Source organism: Pinus tabuliformis, chromosome 3_1 (assembly GCF_031772625.1).
Source record: "Pinus tabuliformis cultivar Carrire ecotype Pingquan chromosome 3_1, CPIR1, whole genome shotgun sequence".
Taxonomy (NCBI): Eukaryota; Viridiplantae; Streptophyta; class Pinopsida; order Pinales; family Pinaceae; genus Pinus; species Pinus tabuliformis.
The window spans coordinates 963,914,844-963,923,034 of NC_142301.1; the positions used below are offsets into that span (position 1 = coordinate 963,914,844).

At 34.0% G+C, this 8,191-nt stretch overlaps 1 pseudogene; it reads left to right on the top strand.

Annotated features, from left to right (window-relative positions):
• Positions 1-598: 598 nt before the first annotated feature.
• On the top strand, positions 599-7,875 carry LOC149191010 (putative sodium/metabolite cotransporter BASS3, chloroplastic; annotated as a pseudogene).
• The last annotated feature ends 316 nt before the right edge of the window (positions 7,876-8,191 follow it).

An 8,191-nucleotide genomic window follows, 5' to 3' on the forward strand; every position in this document is an offset into this window, starting at 1 on the left:
TAATTCCTTAACAGTGACTCCCTCTACTCCTATTCAAGTGCAGCAAAGCAGATAGCAAGCAACGCCATCAACAAATAATAGGACAATTTCATGCAGCCAAGCAAGTGCTTCTCCAAACACACCGTGAAGTACAACACCAAGTGACATATCAAGTCCATCTTCGACAAGCACAAGAAGGCCAAAATTCAGAAATTTAAATGAAATTTATGAGCAAGATGAAGTTGATAGTGGCACAGGTCTGAATTCCTTATTTGCATTTTTTTACCATGTAGATGATCCAATCCACTTTGAAGATGCAGTCAAAGAAGAAAAATGGGTTGTGGCAATGGAGGAAGAAATAGAAGCAATAGAAAGGAATGATACATGGGAATTAGTGAGCCTTCCGAAAGGAAAACATGTTATTGGAGTGAAGTGGGTCTATAAGACCAAAAGCAACAGTGAGGGAAAGATTGAAAGGCACAAAGCAAGGCTAGTTGTCAAAGGATACAAGCAGCAACATGGAAGAGATTACGCAGAGACGCTCCCGCCAGTCGCATGGATGGAGACAGTGCGCGAAGTTGTGGCGATCGTCGCTTAGCATAAATGGACAGTGTATCAGATGGACGTAAAGTCAACATTATTGAATGGAGTGCTGAAAGAGGAAGTGTATGTCACACAATTGCCTGGTTATGAGATTGAAGGACAAGAAGACAAAGTATATTTGTTGAAGAAAGCTTTTTATGGATTGAAGCAAGCACTGCGCGCATGGTACAACGGGATAGATGCTTACTTGTTGAACAATGGTTTGGACAAATGTGATGGTGAGCCTACTCTCTACATCAAAGAGAGTGAAGGTAAGATTCTCATTGTTGTCTTATATGTAGATGATTTGATTTTTACAGGCAGTGATGATTTCCTCATCTCTAATTTCAAACAAGTCATGAAGAGCGAGTTTGAAATCACTGACTTGGGATTGTTAAGATATTTTTTGGGCATAGAAGTGAAAACAGAAAATGACATTTTTATCTCTCAAGCGAAGTATGTGGCAGAAATTTTTCAGAGGTTTAAAATGCAGAACAACAAGTCTGCACCAACTGCAACTGTCATAGGGTTGAAGTTGAGCAAAGAAGATTGCAGCAGCAATGTCAATCCGACATTATACAAAAGCATGATAGGCAACTTGATGTATTTTACTGCCACTAGGTTGGATATAATGCATGCAGTAAGTTTGGTGTTAAGATTCATGGAGACACCCAAGGGGACACATTAGCAAGCAACGAAAAGGATTTTGAGGTATGTCAATGGGACAAAACAGTATGGCATTTTGTACATAGCAACCAGTGATTTCAGATTGGTTGGTTACGCTAACAGTGATTGGGCAAGTAGTGTCGATGACAGAAAGAGCATGTCAGGATATGTTTTTCATTTGGGTTCCAGAGCTATTTCATGGGCCTCCAAGAAGCAGCCAATAGTGTCACTGCCAAAAGTAGAAGCCGAATATGTCACAGCAACAACAGCAGCGTGTCAGGCAATTTGGATGTTGAGGGATCTTCATCATAACCAAGAGGGCGCAACAACTATTTTCTGTGACAACACCTCAGCAATTGCATTGTCAAAGAATTCTGTCTTCCACACAAGGACCAAGCATAGTGATGCTAAATATCATTTTATTATAGAGTTGATTAACAATGATGAAGTTGTGTTGCAGCACTGCAGGTCATAAGAACAACTTGCTGATATCTTCACAAAGCCATTGGCAAGAGAAAATTTTGTTTATCTCAGAAACTGTTTGGGAATTGTCAATGGCGGTAGTTGTGATTAAGGGGGAGTGTCGGAAATAATAATTCCAACCACCACAATAAATAGCCTGATAGCAGCCATACATGTCAGACACTTTTGCAACCATACATGTCAGATACTTTTGCAGATTGTGTCTCTGCTTGAAGACATTTTTGCAGGTTGCGTCTCAGTGTGAAGATAGAAGGTCTGAAGTCAGACACGAACCATTCAGAAACCCAGCAAAGGCATTTAAAGAATTTATGTACTTAGGTAAACAGATATGGGCAAGCATTAATTCAACAACCTTTCCCACACTCCAAAAACACCTGCGCGACTCTGATCACACTCAACAACAACATCAAAATTAATTTCGCTCTGTCATGAATTAAATGTAAAATTGTATGTTGAGTTATATATGAATGTAAAAGTCATTTTGTTAGGGTTAGACTGTGTAGAGAGGTTAAAGAGTAAGAGGTAAGAAAAGAGTGCAAGTCTCTATGGAGAAAATGGTGGAACAATTTTTGGTGGGTGCGACACAGTGACTTTGTTTCACTGTGTTTTATTCCGCGTAAGTTCAAATCACTGTGACTTTTATTTTGCTTGGTGAATGAGCCACAGTCTCATGCTAATGTATTTTTCATGTTTAAGAAATGAATATTAAGTTTTAGTGTGTTGCTCCAAACCTATCTTGTTATTTTCGCTGTGAGTATTCATTAAGTCTCTGGAATAGTTCCGAGGTGTGTAAAATCCAAGTCTGGGAAATTAGCCTCGCGGTGCACGAAGGTAGCTCCGCGAAATCTGCTTCGCGGTGCGTGAACCTAATTTCGCGAAAGTAGCTTTGTGAAAGTTATAACTCTCTGCCTCTCCTCTCCACGAAAACGAAAATTAAATTCGCCAAATATTTTCTAACAGGTAGGCCCTTATTTTTTGTTAAACCGCTGAACAAAAAATCAGCGTTAATTATTTGGGATCGCTACTTTCACAGGCTTGTCGATTTCTTGGTGATCTAAAGAAAAACTCCAGAGTAAAAATCTCTACGGTTTAGTTATTAGTCACGTGTCAATAAGGCATTGGGATAGTTTATTTCTGCAATTTTATTGGCTTCACTAGCTCGTTCATTGAGGTAGACATCATTCATTTTCATGAAAAAATTTATTAATCATTACAATTTTCGAACTTTCTTTTTACTTTATATGCTTCCTCCATATGTCGTTTTGGATTTTTCAAAATTCGTTTTAGTCAAATGTTTTTATTCTTATTATGTATAGTCATTTTTACCATATTAATAGGTTTTCAATAATATATTTACATATGTATGGTAAGTTTATTTTATATATGGCCTATATGTAAGTGCATATTGTTGTTATAATGTAGGTGTGAAATTGAGCTTTAGAAATTAGTAAAATTTATTATAGACATAATATAAATTAATAGTATATATACGTAGTTTCCATTAATGGTTTAGAGATTTAGATTCTTTTAATTTTATTTAATATATTTATAATATTTTAAATGAATTATATAAATTTAATTAATTTAGATAATTAATATTTACAATTTTTTAATTTTAATTTTAATTTTAAGTTTATAAAATAAAAAGTTAAATATATATCTATATTATTACAATATACGTAAAATTGCAATATATTACAATGTAAGTATTATATATGAATTAATGATCTACCTATTTTTCAATACAGATGTGTGTCAAGTCATGAGGACACCAACTCACAAAATTAAATGCAAAAGATGATGTGGCAACTGAAGGTGCCATATGGCCAATGTCATCATGAATGTGAAAGGTGATAACCAAAACATGATTGACCTCTCAAAAAATCACGAATTCAATCAATAATGACCAGAGAAATCATAAGTCACCCAAACGCTGATAAAGAAGGGATTTATCCAAAATGTGGGGCAAATTATCAAAAACCCATTCCAAGGAGGGAGTAACATCAATCATAATCAATAAAGGGCTCCCATGATTTTGTTGAAAGAATTATGGTAGTGGAGGGGGGGGTTGTGGCTGCAACAGGACCCATAATTCCTTCAACTGTTTATTTTTCTTATTCTCCACCAATAATTGAGAAAAAGATTACCCCTCTTCTTATTGAGTGTAAGGAAAGGAAAGAAAAATATATATTTCATTTAAATATATGCATCTTAATCGTTTCTAATGTCATGTTTTATGATATATTTATGTTTTCGATATTTAAGACATAATTTTGAGGCTAAAAATAACTACACCATAAGACATTCCCTCTGAGAACAACTCCCCTCTTTATGTTGTAAGGCATTCTCTTTGAGAACAACTCCCCTCTGCTCATTCATGAATCTTATCTTCACTGTCATATCACTTGTTAGATGATTGAAATTTCATCCATCGTTTGATCTCACCACTATCTGTCGACTTCTATTTATTCGATTTTTATATTATTTAGTTTCTATCAATTGTTTGTCAATTCCTATTTATTTGTTTTTTATATTATTTAGTTTCTATAACTCGGTCGTGGGTCACATGAAGAATTCTTCATTTGTTGAAAGTGTGCTAGTATCAAAAGTGTTTTAGGCATGAATACATTGTAGGAAATCATCCATTGCGCACCTCGTCTAGAATTATAATACAGGCCAAATTCGTTGACCTTTTGAAGGCCAAGACAAATTAATTTTGTTTGAATTTGAACATTGAATGTGTTTACTTAACAAACAACCACCAACAAATAGGATGCATTTTATATCTTGGAAGTGGATTTTGCAGAATGAGTAGGTGGAAATGAGAAAACCTTGCTTTAATGGCATTGATCTTGAAAACCTCTTAAATGAAGCTACAATTCTTGCTAGAAGATTTATTAATTCTTATTGTTGTTTCTATCCCTTAACACTTTCTAAAAATTCTAGGTTACCACAATTTTTTTTTTTAATTTCAAGGAAGTCATTACTCTAAGGATTTTGTGATATATAAACTTGATCATGATATCCATTAGTATTGTGTGCTACTTCTTTGGCATTAAAGGATCTCCATTTGTGGTAATTTGTAACTTTCCAAAATAATCCCTTTGTTAAGATGACCTTAATGTTTTTCCTTGTAGCTTATGATCATATCAATTTTTCAATTGAAACCTATTTAAACTAATAATGGATGGAAGCTAAAGTTTCCTTTCTTCCATTTGGCTGAGCTTTTGATGGTTGCAAAGTCTTCTTGGCTTCTTAATTTAGAAGTGATATTTGATTGTTTTATGCAACTCAAGTTTGAAGGGTACATAAAATATCGTTTTATGAAATTCAGGTTTGAAGGGTACATAAGTATGTTGAGACGATGGATGATTTAAACATCTATTAATTAAATTATGTTAATAATGTAAAGTGAACAAAATACATATTGATAGTGAGATGCTATTAAATTAGTTTAATTTCCATAATTAAATTAAACTATAGATTTTGTAACTAGTATCTATTAAAGAGAAAAATGAGAAGATTTCCATCAGCTATCCCAGAATTGCTCAATTAAATTTAGTTAGTGATTCACTAATAATGTAATGTAAAATAAACACAGGTAAATAGTGAGGTGGTATTCAATTAATTTTATTTCCATAATTAAAATAAACCATACCTTTTTCAACAAGTATCTATTAAAGAGGAAGAAGATAAGATTTCCAACAACTATCTAGGTAGTGCACAGTTAAATTTATTCAGTAATATAATACTTCTGGTTGATGTAATAGAACCACAAAGCTAAATGATGCAATGAAATTCTTGTTTTGCAGGATAAGAGATCATAAAATATACCACCTTCACATTCATGGTGGCCATGATGCTTTCTATGTGCATTTCTAATAACTGTTGTTTTCTTGTCAATATGGTTTCACTAGTTGTGAATTTATCACCATGGGACTCAAACCAAAACGCTCTTTTCCTCCTCTTCCAGGCCTCGGAACCTCATTCTTTCTTTCCAAGATATATCGGTTTTCACTTCTTATAAGATCAAAAATAACTAGAACCTTATGGGTTGGTTTTAAACTCTATGGGGAGCTCATATGGAGCTAGCCTTCCAAGTCCCAAATCCCTAATCCAAAAGCACAAGAGCTGCAAAACAACTTTACAGATTTGCAATAGCTCGGGCTGGAATGTGGCTCCAGCACCTTCAGAGCATTAATGGATCTTATAATGGCACTAAAAGAGTTTCGAAGCAACATTTTTGCAGAGCATAAAAACAAAAAGGCAGATGAAAAATGCTAATAACCTATGAAACTTAGTTAAAAATCATTTTCTTTCAGCTCAAAATCAAGGAACATAACAGTATTAGATGGAATATTACTACCAATTGGATCTGTTTAAGTTCTATAAATTCATATGACTACATGATTATTTCCAGAAAACTCTCTCATATTTTTATAATTGATTGATAAGACATATTTCATCTAAGCTCTTAAGCTTTTTATGCAGGGGAAGCCTTTTAAACCTATGTCTTCTTGCCATTTTCATTGCTCTATGAAGTTTCCCTTGGTAAGAAGGCCATTTTTTTAATGAGAATTTTCTTTGGAATGAGTTTTTCCACATTTAATGTAAATGTGCTCAATAAAATATACTTTAGAGAATTTCTTTGTTATTTTCTAATTGTTTTAGCTAATAATGATGTTCTTGATAAAACTTATACTTTTGCAAGAGAAATAATTTCTTTCTTGTATAAATCAAAAACCTAGAAACTATGACTGATTGTAGAGATTTTATATTTAATAGCCAAGACCTCTTGTCTAAGAGCTTTAGTTATGTGATAAAATTTATTATTATGATATTGGAAAGGAACATGTTACTATGAGAACTGGGCTTATAAATACTTTGGTTGGGATAATTTTGTTGTTTTTCTTAAGAACACCTATTGTTCCATGCAAATGTTGAATTTCACACTTGGTTGAATTCCCTTTTATGTTGCAGGCCTTTGCCCCTAGCTATTGGGTATTTGGCATACTATTTGCTGAAATCCATCTTGGGCCTATTGATGGCAATAGATTTTGGTCACCTCCAATATTTGTTGTCAATTTCATTGTTACACATGTGTTGTTCATGCCCACTTTTCAACTTATGTAAGATATTTGATCAAAGGAGATGTGGCACTAACCATTACGGTTGTGTTGAATAGTCCTCTGATAGGTTCTTTGGTACCCATGGACACAATAAAAATCTCCAAGTCAATATTATAGGTATATTGTAAATCCATGATAATTACTTTCCCCTTAACTACGAACTTTTATTGATACATAGCCTTTCTTTCCAGCATTCATGTGTTCCAGTTTGTTCATATTCCTGTGGCCATGGTTTTGGTCCTATATACCTATGCCAAATATTTTGTAGATTTTATCTATCGATTCATGCCAATGGCCAAGGTCTGCACATCACTCTTGATTGGAACCCCACACGCACTAAATTGAAGTCAGATTATATCCATGGAAGGCTTCGAACTAGTGCTTCTGGTACTATCATTCCATACTTTCTCATTCGTGATTGGCTACTGGGTGGTCAAATTTCACCTGCTAAGGTGATTTCTTGTTTGTTTGAATTTAATTCAATTTATTTCATTCAGAGTTTTTCTTTGCGACATGCAGTCCTCTTTGAATTAATTGATGCATTGTTCTTTCATTTGCTTCTTTTATGCATTTCCATATGTAAGGAGTGTGATGTACTAGAGAAATCATGGATAACAATGGTATTTATGTCATACACCATCTCTTTATTATTTAATACTCATACCATTGATGCATGCATTTATTAGACAAACCTGTACAGTTTGAGATGAAAAGTTAATAGGCTTTGTATTGTGTTGGTGGAACACATCTCACTAATTGTTTCTTATTGTTCAATAGACAAGGAGAGAATGTTTGTTGAACTATTTCACTTTGTAATGGAATGAAAATATCTACCCTTAATGTACTATTAGACACACAGTTCCTTGGCTGTACTAATGCAGCCTCGATAACTTATTCTGTTTTGGATATGGCTATCATGGGTTTAAGTCTTTCATCATTTTAGGGCAAAGGATCCAGGATCACACACCTTCCAACCACAGTTTTGGCACAACTAGGCACTTCTTCCAATATAGAAAGTAGTAATGCATACTCCTAAAGAAGAACCAGTGAAAAATATTGTACCTTCCACCACATAGCATATACCTACCAACACAACTCATTCATACTGTAAAAGTGATTCAATCAATCTCCATGTATTCATACAATAAAAGTAATTGAATCAATGTATAGTAATTTTATCATGTATATCCATTTGTGCCATTCCAAGCCAGACATGAAAACATAATAGAATAATGGGTTTAATCTTCACTATATAATATTAAAGGAGTAGCTACAAATTTTGTCGTCGGCCTAGCTTTAGAGAATGTAATTTGTTAGGACTAACTTGGCTCACTGAAAGGTCCCTAAGACTA